Source organism: Giraffa tippelskirchi, chromosome 5 (assembly GCF_054371585.1).
Source record: "Giraffa tippelskirchi isolate mGirTip1 chromosome 5, T2T-mGirTip1v1.2.pri, whole genome shotgun sequence".
NCBI classification, from domain to species: Eukaryota; Metazoa; Chordata; class Mammalia; order Artiodactyla; family Giraffidae; genus Giraffa; species Giraffa tippelskirchi.
This window is the reverse complement of record NC_137279.1, coordinates 2,191,217-2,209,182: the sequence shown is the minus strand read 5'-3', so window position 1 is coordinate 2,209,182 and position 17,966 is coordinate 2,191,217. Positions and strand designations below refer to the sequence as shown.

The 17,966-nt window shown below is 42.2% G+C and overlaps 1 protein-coding gene and 1 long non-coding RNA gene across 15 annotated transcripts in view; one reads left to right on the top strand and one right to left on the bottom strand.

Annotated features, from left to right (window-relative positions):
• Positions 1-17,966, top strand: part of NR5A2 (nuclear receptor subfamily 5 group A member 2) — a 127,068-nt gene that overhangs the window by 35,212 nt on the left and 73,890 nt on the right. The gene's annotated exons all lie outside the window — the stretch shown is intronic.
• Positions 7,604-13,746, bottom strand: LOC145506727 (uncharacterized). Its single transcript, XR_014054219.1, has 2 exons — positions 13,371-13,746; positions 7,604-8,714 (listed from the first exon to the last, which is right to left on the bottom strand). It is a non-coding gene; the product is annotated as an uncharacterized LOC145506727 (long non-coding RNA).

Here is a 17,966-nt window from a genome sequence, read left to right as displayed (position 1 = left end):
TCCTTTGTTTTCCCATTATTTAGCTGAAATGCATTCCGATGATTTCTTTTTATGTATTGCTTAAACGTTGTTGTTGTTGTGAAGAAGATATAAAGTCTTTTATATATACTTTGTTATTTCTGCTATTCTTTCCAACAGGCCTTTTCTTCTAGGTAAATTCTAGTCACTGGTGACATGGATCAATTTGAGGTTCTGGTTTTTATTTCATGTTTAATTTAAACCCATGTGACATTTGAAAATTCCTTCAGTATAACTCGTATTTTGACCAGGAAACTTTTTTCTTTTTAACCTTACACAGATCTATTGCTGTTTGTTTCACACTCATTGATTTAATGGCACCAAATCAGTTTATATTGACAGTGTTGGTGAGAGGGTTTATCTAGCCCAGTGGACCTAGAACGATCACATACCAGCTTTTAAAATTATTTGTTCAAATCATTCCTTCATTCAGTCCATGTTAATTAAATGCCCACTAAGAGGACTTCCCTGGGGCTCCAGTGGTTAAGAGCTTGTGCTTCCAGTGCAAGGATATGGGTTCAATTCCTGGTCAGGGAACTAAGATCCCGCATGCCACATGGCGAGGCCAGAAAAATAACATTATCCACTAAGTGACAAGCCCTATTCTAGACCAGGGGATGCTGTCGTGAACAAGACTAACAAGGATACCGTTTCTATTCACTTTATAGTGGGAGGGAAGCACATGGTAAACAGACAAGAAAGATAACATGAACAGAATAAATGAGTGAGGAAAGTATGGGAAGAGAGGGCATCAGAAAAAGCCAGCGTGAGGAGTGAACACTTGAGCTGAAACCTAAGAGGCAGGAAAGAACCAGGCTTGCTGAGCATGGAGGCACAGTCCAAACTCAGGGACAGCAAGTACAAAGGCCCCGGAGTGGAAACTAGCTCGATATTTTCAAGAAACATGAAGAAAGCCAAAGAGCATAGAGTCAAAGAGTTTGGCGAGGTCCAGCCCACGTAGGGCTCCGATTTTGTGCTGTTTGGGATAGGAACTCTTAGGGAGATTTTAGACAATGCAGTGTCTTCACTGCATTCTCATTACGGGAAACATCTCTGTGGCCACAGGTGGGAAATGGTTCAGAAAGAAGCAAGAAAGGATGTAGGAGGTTCAGCAGGCCAGTGGCTTAGACACGGTGTGACAATGGGACCGGAGAAGTGACGGTGTGGATGGACTTGGGACGCGGGTTGAGGTAAAGCGGACAGACTTGCTGAAAGGGGCTTTCGGAGAAAAAGATGAGACAAGTGCAGTTTGGGTTTTTGGCTTGAGCCTCTGAGAGCCATTGTGGAGAAGGAAGGGGAACCCGCATCTCTGTGAGCAGGGCCTGCAGACGGCCTGAGATGCTCCTGGAATAGGTAGATACAGATGCCAGGACTGGTCCTTACATGCTGCCTTGGGGACCCTCTGATGTTCTGTAGCTACAACATCCCCCACAGACAAGAAGCCAAGTTCTCCCCAGAGACCCGGATCCTTGACACCCTATACAGTTGGCCTCGGAGTTCAGCAGTCAAGATGCTCTTTGATTTGCAACTTAGACCCTTCATCCTGCACAAGTGTCTCCACCCTGTCAGTGAAATCAAAACAGGAGGGCACCCTTGGCTTGGTTCTCATCTCTTACTGAGTTACAGCTTGTTGAGTTGCAGCTACATGAAGGCTTACCACTATTCTCTCCTTAAGGGATCCAGAGGTATTTCAGTAAATAGGAGTCTGGTTAAGACCGAACCCCTCTGCCAACAGAAACTGACCAGGTTGCAAATTCGACTGGAGTGGCACCTCAGGGAAATGAATGGCTGAGGACGTTCAGTGCTTGACCCATGTAACTTGCCTTTCCAAGAAGACAGAAGGGAGCTTTGGACCATCAAACCTTTAAAATTGTCTAGAAGAATTTGATCCCAAAGTTTGAGTCACCTCCTTGACGCAGACCCACCTCTGTTTTCCTCCACAGCCTTGGCTTTTTTATGAGGAGAAAATTGCAGGGTATTTTAAATATTCTACCGAAGCTTCATCTCTAATCCTTTCATTATCTTTGTTGCTTTTGTAAGAACTTTCACTTTCTGTTCTATGGTAACAGATAATCCAAGCTACAGTCTCTCCAACGCGTCTCTCCCCACGGCGCAGACCAGATTTGGATTATAAAACAAATCCAGGGATTTATGTACAAAATTATAGATGGGCATGAATATTCCAGGGGCTTCCCAGGTGGCACTAGTGGTGAAGAACCTACCTACCAAGGCAGGAGATGTAAGATATGTGGGTTTGATCCCTGTGTCGGGAAGATCCCCTGGAGGAGGGCATGGCAACCCACTCCAGTATTCTTGCCTGGAGAATCTCATAAACAGAGAAGCCTGGCCGGATACAGTCTGTAGGGTTGCAGAGAGTCGGACATGAGTACGCCTGACATATCAGGATCATACCCTGCCTACAGTGATGAGTGTTTCATGTATTATAATTCTTACATCGCCTGATACTCCAAAAGGACTTCATTTCCCACTGCTTGTACATTGCATACTTTACTTCTTGACATTGAAGAACATCTTGATATTTATTTTGTCTAGTATCTCTGCAGTTGGGAAGGTTTCTGAAGCTTAAGCTCATTCATTTCAGGTAAAAGTGCCTCTGATTTCTATTCCAATAAGGAATTTCCTGCATAGGATGTCACTGGGGCAGAAAGGAGGTGGGGATAAAGCTAAAAATCTACACAGAAGTCAGATAGGATTTAAGTGTAGACCGCCCACATTGAATCAATTCGGAATATTCATTGGAAGGACTAAAGCTGAAGCTCCAGTACTTTGGCCACCTGATTCGAAGAGCCGACTCACTGGAAAAGACCTTGATGCTGGGAGAGGTTGAGGGCAAGAGGGGAAGGGGGCGACAGAGGATGGGATGGCTGGATGGCATCACTGACTCAATGGACATGCGTTTGAGCAAACTCGGGGAGATAGTGAAGGACACGGAAGCCTGGCGCGCTGCAGTCCGTGGGGTCGCAAAGAGGTGAAGACTGAGGGACTGAACAGCAATAACCATCCACGCTGAATAACACAGATAAGAAGCCCAGGCACCTTTACTGAGTTTTCTTCCCCAGAATGATGCCTCGCCGGGTACGGGAGGACGAGGGCAGTCCTGCCTGTTGTTTCAAGTCGTAACTGCGGTATCAGCATGAGCGCATCGGGTGCTCTCCCGCTGGTCCACCTTCTCAGCTGGACTCACCGGCCGGCCGCTCTCACGCATCTTCCTGTTTCTACGGCTCCTCTCTCCTTGCCTTGAGACGTGTCTCACGCACGTATCCGACCAATTGAAACAGAAAGTGCCATAAGTTTTATGTCAGTTTTGCTGAAGCATTCGTAAAGAATTCGAAGTCTCCAGCAACAGGCGTACTGTGTGTCCATGTAGGTGTCATCGTGACCTGCTGAGAAGGGTGAAGGGTTTCCTGTGGTGACGTGCTGAAGCAGGTTATAAGGGTTTGAAGAGCCTCATATTGCAGAAACTCAGTTTTTCTGTTCTTAAGGGGAATGGCACAGTCAACTGTTGAGGAATCATACGTTTCCTCTTGGATTTTAGTTACCCAGTCTTTTACAATTTTTTTAAATTGTTTTATTTCTTGGCCCTGCCATACCTCATGTGTGTTCTAGCTCCCTAACCGGGGCCGGAACCCATTCCCCCTTAACCGCTGGACTGCCAGGGAAGTCCATATTTACCCAGTCTTAAACACCTGAGTGAAAAGACTCGAGTTCTGCAGGGATTCATCAGGAGGAGCACGGGGAGATAGACTCTCCACTGCGTCTCAGTTCGATGCCTGCGTCCATGAGTGGTTGCCTCTCGGCTGGATTCTCATTGGCTTTCAAATGGCATCTTGGAGAATGTTCTGGTGAAGAGTTTACTCTCGAGAGCTCAATGTTCAAAATAAATTTAAAATGTTTTGAGAAGTTTTTAAAAAGTGAATTTTTCTCACTTTTAATACTGCTTTAAAACACTGAAGTGAATGTCTCAAGTGGTTTTTGTTTGTGAGGTGGTATGGCTACGTAAGTTATGCAAAAGAACTTAAATGTCCTCACCAAAACAAAAATAAAGAAATGAGGTGATGGATGTTAATTAACAAAATGGAGGAATCCTCCCAAAATGTAAGGGGGAGATTGGGATTGACATATACACACTCCTGTATGTAAAATCGATAACTAATAAGACCCTAGTGTACAGCACAGGGGCCTCTACTCGACAGTCTGATGATCTACATGGGAAAAGAATCTAAGAGTGGAAATACGTGTATGTATAACTGAATCACTTGGCTGTATAGCAAAAACCAGCACAACATTGTAAATCAACTACACTCCAATAAAAATTAAAAAAAAAAACCCAAGATATAGATGTATCAAATCATCACAATATACACTTAAAGTATCTTAGAGAATTTGGTATGTCAACTAAATACATTGATAAAACTGAAATAAATAATTTATTGTACAGGGAACCAAAGGAGTATGTGTTGGTTGAATGGGTGGGTAACAGGTCCCTTTGTGCATTTGCTGGGAACTTTTGTTTTGAGGAGTAATTAAGGGAGTGAGGGAAGGGAGTCCAGCAAACTCTTAGCCAAGTCATATTTTGGAGTGTCGTGTGGATTTTATATCTGAAGAAACTGTAAGAATGTCCTATTAATAAAACGATCAATCAGGAGACTTCGTGGACTGTTTCTGCATAGTAACGTTTAGCAGAGAATCTGATCTAGAAATCGAATGGACCCGAGGGTCTGGATTAGAGCTGGTTCGGGGGTTCAGGTTGCCGACTCTCTGCAGGAGCGTGCCCTCCCTTGTGAGGTATAAACTGAGCAGTGATGATAGTAAGTGGCAGAACTCTGGAAGGATATGTAAGGCAGAGGAGAAGTTCGTTGGCATCCTTTGAAACAAAAGCGTGAGGGTGAATTTCGTTTTAAAAAATTTTCCTGGAGCATAGTTGATTTACAGAGCTGTGTTTCAAGTGTACAGCCAGGCACATCGGTGACACGCACCCACACACCCACTCGTGTCTAGAGTCTTTTCCCATACAGGTTATCGGGGAGTATTGAGGAGAGTTTCCAGTGCTATACAGTAGGTTCTTACTAAAATGAATTTATTTTGTGAAATGAGAACAAGCTACCTACTTTTCCAGATTCCTGTCCTTTTATGAGTTGGTTTTTTTTTTTTTTTTTTGAGCCATTTTCTTCTTTGGTTAGGAACAATTTACCCAGATGGCTACCTGGAGAGAAGAAATTAGACACCAGCCACATCATTTTTACAACCATTTAGACTAATGTTTTTTGGTTTCTAAATCAAATGTGCCACACAGAACACTTTCACAGACAGGAGCTTGGATCCACAAAGTGGGATCTTAGCAGTAGGGTTTTCCACGGTTTTGAGCCCTAATGCACTTCGCTTCAGGAGGTGGAAAAACCCTACTGTATCAACAATTAGCTTAGGTTCAAAAGCACTGTGCTGCTCAGATCAGACGCTTTACAAAGATTTCTGAGACAAGGAGCATCTACTCCGCTTTACCTTTATCGAAGTAAAACGCTACGTAAAACCATGTAGAAAGGGCACTGGCAACAGCAGAGCTGTCTGAAATCGATTGTTCCTTTATATTTGAGTATCGGGCAAATCCAGTTGTTAAATTACTCCATATGGAGATTGGTGAGTGAATGTTTACATAACTGCTCCCACTTTTCCTGTCTCTTAGTCTGATCAGTTTCAGAGCAGAGAAGTAAATATATATATATATATATATATAAAATTAAAAGAGAGCTTTGAGATTGAGTCCTTTAATGGCTGATTGTTTCTCTAAATAGACCATTTTCTTTTTTTTTTCCCTTGTAATATTACTTTACTTTTTAAAAATGACTTCTTTTTAAAATTGTATTTGTTTATTTGTTTTTGGCCATGCTGGGTCTTCGTTGCCGTGCGGGCTTCTCACTGTGGCGGCTTCTCTTGTTTCGGAGCACCGGGTATGTGGGCTCAGTAGTTTGCAGATTCTTTACCACCGAGCCACCAGGGAATCCCCTAGTTCACTTTTATGTTGAGTAAAAGATTCTTTCTACCCTGTGGTCCTTTTGCAGTTTTCAAAAGTTTCACACACACGATTTCATGTAATTTCAGAATAACCCTTTGTTCTCACCTCTGTATTACCCCCTCCCCCAAACTGGTAACCACTAGTGTGTTCTCTAGATCTGTGATTCTGCTTCTTTTTGTTTTATTTACTGGCTTGTTGTATTTTTTAGACTCATATACGTCATATCATACAGTGTTTGTCTTTCTCTGTCTGACCTGCTTCACTTAGCATAATGCTCTCCAAGTCCATCCATGTTGCTGCAAATGGCAACATTTTCATTCTTTTTTATGACTGAATAGTATTCCAGTGTGTGTGTGTGTGTGTGTGTGTGTGTGTGTGTGTGTGTACCACATCTTCTTTATCCATCATCTGTTGATGAACACTCAGGTTGTTTCTATGTCTTAGCTGTTGTAAATAATGCTGCTATGAACACTGAGATGTATGTATTATTTCAAATTAGTGGGTTCTTTTTTTTTTTTTCAGATATAAACCCAGAGTGGAATTTCTGGGTCAGATGGTAGTTCTATTTTTAGTTTTTGAGAAATATACTATTTTCAGTTAAAAAAAAAAACCTTAATTGTCTCCATTCTCATGGATTTAAGGCTCTGATGGAAAGCAGAGCTGATATTAAGGAAGACCACAGGAGCTGGTACACTTCTGTAACTCAGCATCTCACCTACCCCTAGACAGAGCTAGTCATAGTATTTAGCAGATTTTTTTTTTTTTCTGGGTGTTTTGAGTGCCTGTATGTTGTCTTAGATGCAAGGAAGAAATTGATTCATCTTTGCTATGACTGTCTTCCCAAGGAAATACTTATAAAGGGATAGGCTCTAACTCATCAAAAATCAAGATAGTAAATGGGAAAAGAATTTCAGAAAGAATAGATTAATGTATATGTATAACTGAATCGCTTTGCTGTATGCCTAAAACTGACATAACACTGTTAATCAACTATGCTCCAATATAAAATGAAAAATTTTTTTAAATCAATGTAAAGAAATACTGGAAGTAAATCTGACAAACCTGATCTTCCTGATTCGGGGTGCTTCTTATACCAGAAAACCGATTGGCTACAAAAGGGAATACCTAGATGGGACCATTTATAGGGATTGTATTCCAGCAAGCAGTTTGGGGGCAAGTGGGGAAGAATATGGGGCATTTTTTAATATTTTATTTTTTATCATACTATATAGTAATCATATATGTTTTTAAATGATAGTCTGTTTATTAGTAAACTCTTTGTGGGTTAGTCATAATAGCAACTTTGTTTCAGTATCAAAAGACAAAATTTGAATGATTTGAGGATACATGAGCTACCACATAAAGTGAAGTTCTTTTAATCAAAATGTTTAAAGGTCAAATGATAACATTTCGTATATGTTATGAAACGAAAACACACCCCTCCCCCCACCACCATTGAAATCTGTTTTTAGTTAATAGGAAATGGGAGTAAAATATTTTATTGAGTCTAAATATAAGCTTTCATATATTAAAAGAAAAGCTATTTACAGGTGATTTGTTACTAAATACAATCTTGGAGGGGCACTTTTAATTACCAGAAAGGTAAGGTAACAATAAACACAGGAAATATAAATGAATATAGTGTTCACAGAGCCATGCTGCTATAAATAACCTCCTCTGCTCTGTCACTATTATTAGCATGGATGAACAAAAGAAGATTCCAGAAATAGAAAGGGGAAGAGCTTCTCTAGGAGCCTTGTAGTCCACGGAGTAGGAAATATTTCTAGCAAGCTCATGAATTTAGGGGGTTAATTGATTTTTAAAAGGACATTTCCATGCTGTCCATTTGCCAAGGAAATTCTTTTTACTGGCATGTTTGTAAAATTGGCAGACCGATGTTTCCTCCGGGTGACACAAGGTGTGATGAAGAATTTTATCTTGACTTCCTTACTAAAATCGGCCCTGAGGGCTTGCCTTGTTAACTTATTTGGTTACTCCCACATTTCTCTAGGGGATCAGGTGATGCGACCGAAGTTGGGATGGGGTGGTGGACAGCCCTGGCCAAGGGTCAGGTCTGTGCATCACCCGAGCCACCAGCTCTGAGCTCTGGGCCAGAGCGGCTGTGGATGTGTCCCCGTGCCAGTTTCCTGACTGATGAACGTGACAGGTGTGTGTTGAGCTCGCAAGTACTCCAGGCCCAGCACGAAGCAGTGGGGTTACGGGGTAGATGAGAATACCTGGTTCCTGCCCACAGACCACTCACGGCTGGGGGGACAGACCTGGAGCTGATGAAGACTACATCATAGATGATCTCTGTGCAGAAATACAGAGCAGGGACTTCCCTGGTGGTCCACAGGCAGCTCTGCACTTCCAACGCAGTGGGGCACAGGTTTGATCCCTGGCTGGGGAACTAAGATCCCATATGCTGTGAAGCCAAGATGACAGTAACAAACAAAGTAAAAATAAACTTGAATGTTTGTTAAAAAAAAAAAAAAAGCAGGGCAGAGCTGTACTCTGAGGGCACTGAGGAAAGCTTTGCAAAAATGGGGCCATCTGAATCAACTCCAATTTGGAGGCTGCCTCATCTATAAAAACAGATGGAGGTGGCTGTACTTGCTTATCTTCCAAGGGTCTGGTGAGAAACCAATAGCATCATAAAAGTGAGCTGAAAAGAATAAAAGACAATATAAGCATAGAGTACTCTTCCCCCATATGACACATACAACAAATTTCTAATTTGTCTCATTTTTAATAACAAAAGATTCACATGCTTAAATAGTACTTGTCCTTGTGAGCATGTTCAGTCATGTCTGACTCTTTGCAAACCCGTGGGCTGTAGCCCACCCGGCTCCTCTGTCCATGGGATTCTCCAGGCAGGATACTGGAGTGGGGTGCCGTTTCCTCTTCCAGGGGGTCTTCCCAACCCAGGGATGGAACCTCCATCTCTTCCATCTCCTGCATTTGCAGACCCATTCTTGACTACTGTGCCATCTGGGAAAGGCACAAATAGTTCATTGTCTGCTAATTTTCTTTTTCTTTTTTGATAACTAATGATGAGTGTAATTATTTGAAAACTGCCTATAAAAGTGTAGTTCAGTGACAGAAACACAAATCTCAAGTACTTTTTGGTTTTTGTTTTTGATCAATATGGTCCAGAATCAAAAGAAGAAATGATAACTCCTCCAAAATACAGATATGTTTTCCCATAAGTAGTAATGATAGTAATTACTTCTGAAGTAGTTATATTTGTGGTGATTTTCAGGATGTGGAGTTATGACAATGTAGTAATTAGTATTAAAAATATTAGATCACTTTTAAAGAAAAAACAGATTCCTTATGCACAAACTATGTGTTTTCTGGTGAAAGAGATCATCTTTCTTAGGCAAATTAAATATCAGATTTATCTCTGTCTGGTAAATATTTATTTTCTTATCCTCAGTTGGATAGCTGGCACTGTGATTTGCTGATTTATTCCACAGGTATTTTTTGAGTGCCTATTTTGTGCAGTGTCAAACTGGGTGAGCAACATCTTGTGGAATATGTTCCAATATGTCTTTTTATTTATTTTTTAAAATATTTATTTGATGTATTTATTTACTTGGCTGCACCGGGTCTTAGGTACTACATGTGGAATCTAGTTCCCTGACCAGGAATCAATGCCCCCTGCATTGGGAGTGCAGAGTCTTAGCCACTGGACCACCAGGGAAGTCCCAAGCAATGTGTCTTTTTAGAATGAAACATTTTTAAAATTAATTTTTAATGGAGTATAGTTGCTTTACAATGTTGTATTCCTTTCTGCTGTATTGGAAGATGAATCAGTTATACATATACATATATCCCCTCCTTTTTAGGTAGAGTGAAACACTTAAACATACATGCATGTCAATCGTGGATTGCGTTTCCACTCAGCACCTCCATTCATATAAGTGAGTCAGTGTTTGAGCACAAAAAAAGAGGGAAGCCTCTTTTTATTGCTTTGGCAAATGTGCAAATTAACTTGGGGTGTGTGAAGGGTTTGAGCAGACAAATGACCATTGAAAATTACCATCATGAATCACTTTGACTTCCAGTATTGCGTTTGTTAAAAGTAGATGAGAAACAGAGGAAAGGGGTAAAACAGGAGGTCTGTCCTGTGCCCTTGGCTCCTTTACTGACAGGTTGGCATAAAGCTTCACCCTGACAGCCCAGGTTCACGTTCAAAGGCACAGCCCCATGACTGTGTCCAGGGTGCAGCCCTCCCTGTAGTCCATCCACACTGGCTTCTCTCCCGGAAGCTCCCTGCCTTCCTCCTTTCAGCAGCTCGCGCTGAGTTGAGAATTCTCTAGTCAGGAGCCTTCATGAGTCCCCTGTTTCCAGGTTTCCAGTAAATGTAAGCATGGTAGTTTGAATTTAGGAAAAAAAAAAAAAAATCAAAGTGTATATGAAAGCTCTTCTGCTTTCATATGATTTCTTTTTGTTAAGAAACAATAGTGTTTATTTATCATGTTTGGCTTAGAATTTCTTTGGTATTCGGTCCTCTCAATTTTTACAAGAAGCACAACGCAGTCCCATCTTTAGCAAACAAAACAGTTCTCAGTTGAGGGTGGGTGAGGAAGTTATATGAAGATTGAGTGGGAACGTCAACCCAAGGACATAATAGACAAGAAACCATTTTTTTCCTCCTTTTCTTCAGAAGTAGTCTTCCGCATGGTTTAATGTGCTACCATAACCCCGGTTCCAATATTTCAAAAGATACAGAACTTCCCAGCATGATGATAAAGTTTTCCTGTGTTCCAATAATAAACCCTCAGCGTACCAGTGACTTCCAGTCCCTTTGTGGCAACTTGTGAAGACCAACCAGGCCCCGCGTCCTCAGCCTGCAGTATCAGTGTGGGTGTCGGAAACAGATGTTCACGGGACAATGCCATTTGTTGTCACTGTCGATACTATGTGGCAACTTTCCCAAACGAAATTGTTTGTGGATGGAAAAGAATGTAAGCAGTGATTCATGCCCAGGAATTTTTTTTTTTTTTTTGGCTGCAGGCTGATCATATTTTTGTTTGTTTTAAATCGCAGACCATTAATGGATTAAAAATTTTAGGGTAACTTATTATTAGAGTATCTTTTCCGTTTTTGGGGTCCAGCATTTCCTTCTAAAAGGAGTGACTATTTTAGGTGCTTTACTGGAAATATTCAGTGCCTTGCTTTTATCTGAGGATTCAGAGAAATGAATGCCTGCCTTGCTTCTTATTTTTGTTCATAATTTGGAAGCATAGAGAATTCAAAATAATCAAACATTAAGTAGAACATTTATTGCTAATAGGCAGCATTATATGATCTTGGTTTGAACTTTTTGTGATTATTCCAAAGGAGCAGCCATGCTTACCGTAAGAGACAATGGTTTTATCTGTGCAAATTAAATATTAATTTATAAAGAAGCTTAAAATATGCTCACAATGAAATAGGTACTACAAAGCTACTTAAAAATTAGGCCCACTGTGTTCTATCTCTCTCTCTCTCTCTCACACACACACACACACACTCACACACATCTTTTTCAGGAAGGAAACCCAACAAGAATTCAAGGCATCATATCCATCATTCTACTGCTGTTTTTATCAAAACAAATTGTAATCCGCAAAGGAAAGTCTTTTCATGTTTATTCATAACAGCAGATGCCTAAGGCCATAATTATAAAATGTTCTATGTTTTTTTAAAAGACATAGGTATCTCTTATAATTAGGTTTCCGCATGACAGAAAAATTATTTCAGGGGACATGAAACAGAATCTGACTTGTAAACAACAGCCAAAGGAAAGAAAGACTGGGATCACACGTAGAGGAGTCCTAGGCTGGAAGCAGGAGTCTGCGGTCCTTCCACAGACTGTGATTTTAAAATCGTGGCCTGTGGCAGCCTCATCACAGTCCACCTTGTCTCAGCTGTAAGGCGACGGGTCAGGCTGGGTGACCTTTGGGGCCTTTGCAGTTCTCACAGCTCCAGATGCTTGTTTGGTGGTAAGACCAACAGTAGGACTTCAGATTCTACTTTCTGTCAATCATTGTTCACCTTCTTTGGATCACAGGCACCTGTGAGCATCTGATGAGGATTATCGTGACTCTTCCCAGGAAATGGCATGAACAGGAGTTTGCGAGCTGTTCTAGGGCTTCACAGACCCCTTGGAGCCCAGGGAGGGGGCCCAGGTTAAAAATTCCGTGACTGGGTAGCTTCACGTTTTTGTGAAAATTTGAAGAGGCACTTAGCTCGAAACTTTTGTAGAAGAACTTTTAAAATTATCATTTAGGTTCATTATTTTTATTCTCTAACATTTCCACGTGGTAGACTGGACATTGGTGTCAGCCTGCTTGAAGAATGGAAACCCACATTAGTTGGTCAACTAAAGACCAGTATGTACGGTACCTGGAAGAGACCCTGTGTGTATACACAGCTGGAGGAGAGGGTGTCCCACGTCCCAGCCAAGGCCTCGCTTCAGAGCAGGAAATGAATGAACTGAGGTCTGCTTGCATCTCCCAATCAATGAATTCATGAAGAATTCAAAATTAAATGCTCCTAACAAAGGGCTTCCCCGGGTGGTTCAGTGGTAAAGAATCTGCCTTCAGTGCAGGAGACACAGGAGACATGGGTTCGATCCCTGGGTCAGGAAGATCCCCTGGAGGAGGGCATGGCACCCACTCCAGTATTCTTGCCTGGAGAATCCCATGGACAGAGGAACCTGTCAGGCTACGGTCCACGGGGTCACAAAGAGTCAGACACGACTGAAGCGACTTACTGTGTGTGTTATGTATGTACCAAAGGGGCTAGGAGCCTAGGGAGGACCATTTCCAGCTCTGTTCACTTTCTGTACCCTACACAGAATATGGACAGAGTGACTGGAGAAAATCATAACTCATCATATGTAAGTACAAAATAGGAATTAATCCTGAAGCAGATTTAAGAATATTTAAACTGCTAATTTCCTTCCAGCCTAGGTCTCTCTATTTTTAAGCCACCCATGGGTGATTCAACATTTTTCTAAATTCTGATGTCATTTGGAGAAAGCTTTGGACTTTCTTTTCCTTAATTTTTGGTTGCATCATGTGGCTTGTGGGATATTAGTCCCCTGGCCAGGGACTGAACCCAGGCCCTCAGCAGTAAAAGCACAGAGTCCTAACCACTGGACTGGCAGAGAATTCCTGGACTTTGTAAGGTACTTTCATGTAGGTGATCTTATTTGGTCCTTTAGTGAGCTATCTTTTTGGGGGGGAGTGGGGGGGGGAATACATACATCACTAAATGTGTGTAATTCCTTTTAATGAGTCGTGTGAATCTCAAAAAATCTACTCACCTGCTTCTTTCATCCAGAAAATTTATAAGCTTCAGTAGAACTTTGTTTTTATCGTCACAGCCACAGCATTTAAGTTCTCAAGCGGACACATTCCTTATGGGCTCCCTTTTACATTTTTCGAATTCTATTAACGTCTCTGTGTTCGGGTCAAATTGGATAGATGGATGTTGCCTCCTCTTGGCAGTCCCAGCCAGTCTAAGGCATTCTCCAGGACACAGAAATTCTAGTCCCGGTGTTACAGGAAAGCCCCCCGCTCCCCTTGACAGCAGTGATCCTGATGAGGGTGCCCTGCCCTCCTGCCCACGTTCTCTGGAGCAGATGTTATTGGCATCAGGGACACGCTGGGGTACGAGATACCCCACCCCGTCCGTGGAGCAGAGTCCTCAGAGCCCCACATCCCGGCTTTGATCTCCGGCGGTATTTTTCTCTGTTATGTCACAGAGGTCACCTGGCTCATGTGTGACAAACTGCCTGCATAAGTCACAGTGCCAGTGGCAGAGATTTGTAACCGTGCGCCTGGTCCATTGCTCTTGAATTATTTCACAGGCCCGCTGCTTTACATTTACACTCTGTCGGAAGATGAACAGGGGAAGGGAGTAAAACCAAGGGCAGGGTCTCATCCTGAAGGACAAGGGGAAACAGGTGGAAGGTTAATGGCCCTGGAGCGATTCCACCAGCCGCTCAGCCTTGATATATGGGCCTCGGGCCTAAAACGGGCATTGGCTTTCAAAGATATATTATTTCATTTGAGGAGAGACATCCTGGAGTTCCTGCATTTGTCTGCTGATAGATGACCCCCCTGTCCACAATTGGTTATGGCGGCTGAGTTTTCCTTGGGCCCGCTCCCGTACATAAAAATTTTGCTGAGCTCTCCAACCTCTCACGGGCCCGGGGAGCAAGGATGGGACGTGTGCAAGCCGCCTGCCAGGCTGCGGCTGGAATGCTGTTGCTATTTTAGTAGTTCCTTTTGAACCAGGAGGCAAGTGGGGGGCGAAAGACGCCTGTCTTCATTCATGCAGAACTCGATACGGGTGGCTTTGCCCCAAAAACGGAGGGTGGAAGGGACGGTGGTATCAGGCGTGTCTGAGGGTTGTGTGAGACGAACCTGGAGTAGTTGGGGGCGCTGCCCTGGCCGGCCAGTGGTTAGGACTTCTCATATCCCGGGCAGGGAGTGTGGGTTCGATCCCTGGTCGGGGAGCTAAGATCATACACGCCTCGCGGCCAGAAAACCAGAACATGAAAGCAGAAGCAATACTGTAACAAATTCAATAAAGACTTTAAAAATGGTCCACATCAAAAGAAATCTTAAAAAACACAAGACGGCGAGCCCAGGGAGATGCTCGGCCATTAAGATCTCATTAGAGCCCACCAGAGGGCTTTGGACTTTGGTTTTGCACCCACCCCTAAGCTTGGGATAAAGGGCTTACTTAGTCTGTTTTATTATTTTGTTCAGAAAATTTGAGTTGATTTGGGGAAGGGAGAGAACACGGTGATAGATTTGCCCAGTGAGAACCGCCGGACAGTGCCACCAAAAAATATGTCTCGTGGCTCAAATGTCTTTTGTGAATTGAACTGGGCACCAGGGTAATGGAACCAGTGCCTCTCGGCCTCTGAGAAGTTGTCCTCCAGATTCTAAAGCTGCAAACATCACTCCTAGTATTCATAGATTTGATGATCATGAGAATATATTAGGCACTCCAGTAGGCCTTACCTTGCAAGTCATCTGCAATTATTAACTCTAGTTCTGGGGTGTGTCTATACAAAATCTTCAACTTTATAACTCCTGATAACTGTTATACGAGCCTTGTCAGAGAGATAATGGTTATTTTTATGGCAAGCATTCAGGAAAAATGAGCTCTGTAAACTCACCATCTAAACAGAAGGTGAGTTTTCTTTCCGGTCCTTTTGTGTTTCAGAGCCCTTGCGTTTGGTGAATATATGAAGGGTCAAAATTCCATTTGTGGACATTTTTATACTGAATACCTTTGTCAAAGGCAAACTAATTATCATCATAGACACAATGGGATTTATAAGAAGTTAATATTGGGCAACCCATCTGATAATATATAAGTACCAATAGGAACTTAATTTTTACTTGAGAGACCTAGCTGTGCCACAGACTCGCATACGCTTGACAAGGCACTGTTGTCCCAGTCCTTATTCAGACAACATCACGCCTGGCCCTCGGTGGAAAGATACAGTGTCTGACCATTGGCTCTGCTAGTAATATGCTTATGTTATTGTTGTGTAGTTTCTAAGTCATGTCTGACTCTTGGCAACCCCTTGGACTATAGCCCTCCAGGCTGCTCTGTCCATGGGATTTCCCAAGCAAGAGTACTGGAGTGGGTTGCCATTTCCTTTTCCAGGGGATCTTCCTGACCCAGAGATCAAACCAGTATCTCCTGTTTTGCCAGGCAGATTCTTAACCACTGAGCCCCCTGGAAAATACTGTAGGCTTATAGAGATGTTCTTTTCCTCTGGAATATTGTAAAAGTGCAGGTTAGACCAGACTCGAGAGACCCACAGGAAGAAGATGCCCTGACTATTTTAAAGGAAAGCTTTAAAATCAGAACCTCTTAATTATAGAGATAGTTGGATGGTGAGTGGAATCTCCTCGTCCACTTGTTGCTTGGATAGATGAGAATCCCTATGGGCTTCCCTGGTGACTCAGTGGTAAAGAATCTGTCTGCCAATGCGGGAGACATGGGTTCAATTCCTGGGTCAGGAAGATCCCCTGGAGGAGGAAATGGCAAACCGTTCCAGTATCCTTGCCTGGGAAATCCCATGGACAGAGGAGTCAGGCGGGCTACAGTCCACAGGTATTGCAAACAGTCGGACACAACTTATCGACTAAACGACAAACCAGTCAAGGGGACCATAGATAAAATAATCCCAGCAGAAGGGCAGGTCCCAAACCACACTGGGATATGAAGTGGTGGCTGTAGACTTTTTGCTCCTGACCTGAACGCCTCCTTTTCACCTTTTGCGGAGCTGGCAACGTTGTTTTAGCCCTCTTCCCCCTTCCTCCGTGCTATTTCCCCGCCAGCAGAACCCCATCCTGTGGGTTCTGTCCCTGCGTAAGACAGAGATCAGATCAAAGGCTCTCACATAATGGGAGCTCACTCTGAATCAGTGAGGAGCCCCCACCCCCTGCATCTGTCGGTCTCCCGCTCAGATGGACTCTTCCAGAAGGCAAGCGAGGAAGCCACATACTTGCAAACGGTCTCTTAATTGCTCATTTGCAGTTGGACAGAACGCTAACCGCAGAAAGACTTCAAAGCCAATGGAATCTGCATTGAAAACAGGATCTCAATACCCGTAGTCGCTTATTGTTGCAAAATTAGAATAACAAATGTTCCCAGCATGGAGCCAACATAAACTTGCCCGAGTATTATTCAACCTGAGACTGATTCAACTTTTTTTTCTTCTTCGCCGCAATAGAAGTGGCGCACTTTGCCCTGTTTGTTATTCTATACCGTTCATTTTAATGATATAGTTAAGTCTCCATCACACTTTGTATTTTTACGTATAATTACCCGTATTAAAAAAACACTCATTAGCGTTCCATTCCACTGACTTAATTATGCCCTTAATTAAGTCTTGACTAACTGGGGGTCACTGCGGTGTCAGTGGGATTTGTCACTGTTCGTCAGCAGGTGTCTGGTTGCTTCTATTTTTGGTTTTCCTCTGGTTTGAATGCATTTAAGAGCTTGCTTTTTCCTAAATACCAGAGTCCCCATTGGAGGAAGGAACAGAATATATTTGACAGGCAGTTGGAAAGCTTGTTTGTAGGAGGACATTTTTGTTATCATTATTCTAAGAATACCCCTGGTTTAGGGGAAAGATGCTGAGAACAGAGTTGGATACCACAGATGCACTTTTTAAAAGATCAATATGTTTACATCCTAGAAATCATAATCACATTCATGTATGCAATTCTAAAAATTTCCTTAAAGAACAAAAAATGATGTTTTGTGGTGGTTATGAGATCATCACGTTAGATGTTTTGCACCAGGGTCCTTTGTATTAGTTAATTATTTCATTGACATTTGTTGTTATAAAAATATAAAGCAAATTACAAAAATAGGAATCAAACTGAAACAAAAAAGTGTCTTTCGTGTGTGTAATGTTCACATAAGTCAATTCATTGCTTGGAAGGACTTTTAATAATTAGACTGCTTATACTATCACATTTGGTATTAGAGTGTTTTAGGCTCATGATTTTAGTGCATTACTTAAGGGAGATATAATTCCCGTGTTTATGTCCATAATAGGCACCTAATGTTGATCTGAGTAATTGATTAGTCCAGTCAGATTTGTATAATTAGTTGTTGCCAGCTTTTCAACATAAGCCCCCAAAACACTTGCTGTGAATCTACAAAGCTTTTACATTTATTAATCAGTTTTTTCATCTAAAAATGTATGCAAGCTATCTGAAAAGAATCTATATATATTTTTTCTGGAATTAGGATGGCTTTTCTAACATAAACCCTAAGAAACTAAACTCAGACTATATGTCTCTTAAGTTTTTCAGTCTAGAAATTCTGATTTTATGAGTAGCATTTATTTTCATTTAAAGGTAAAAAAGTCACAATT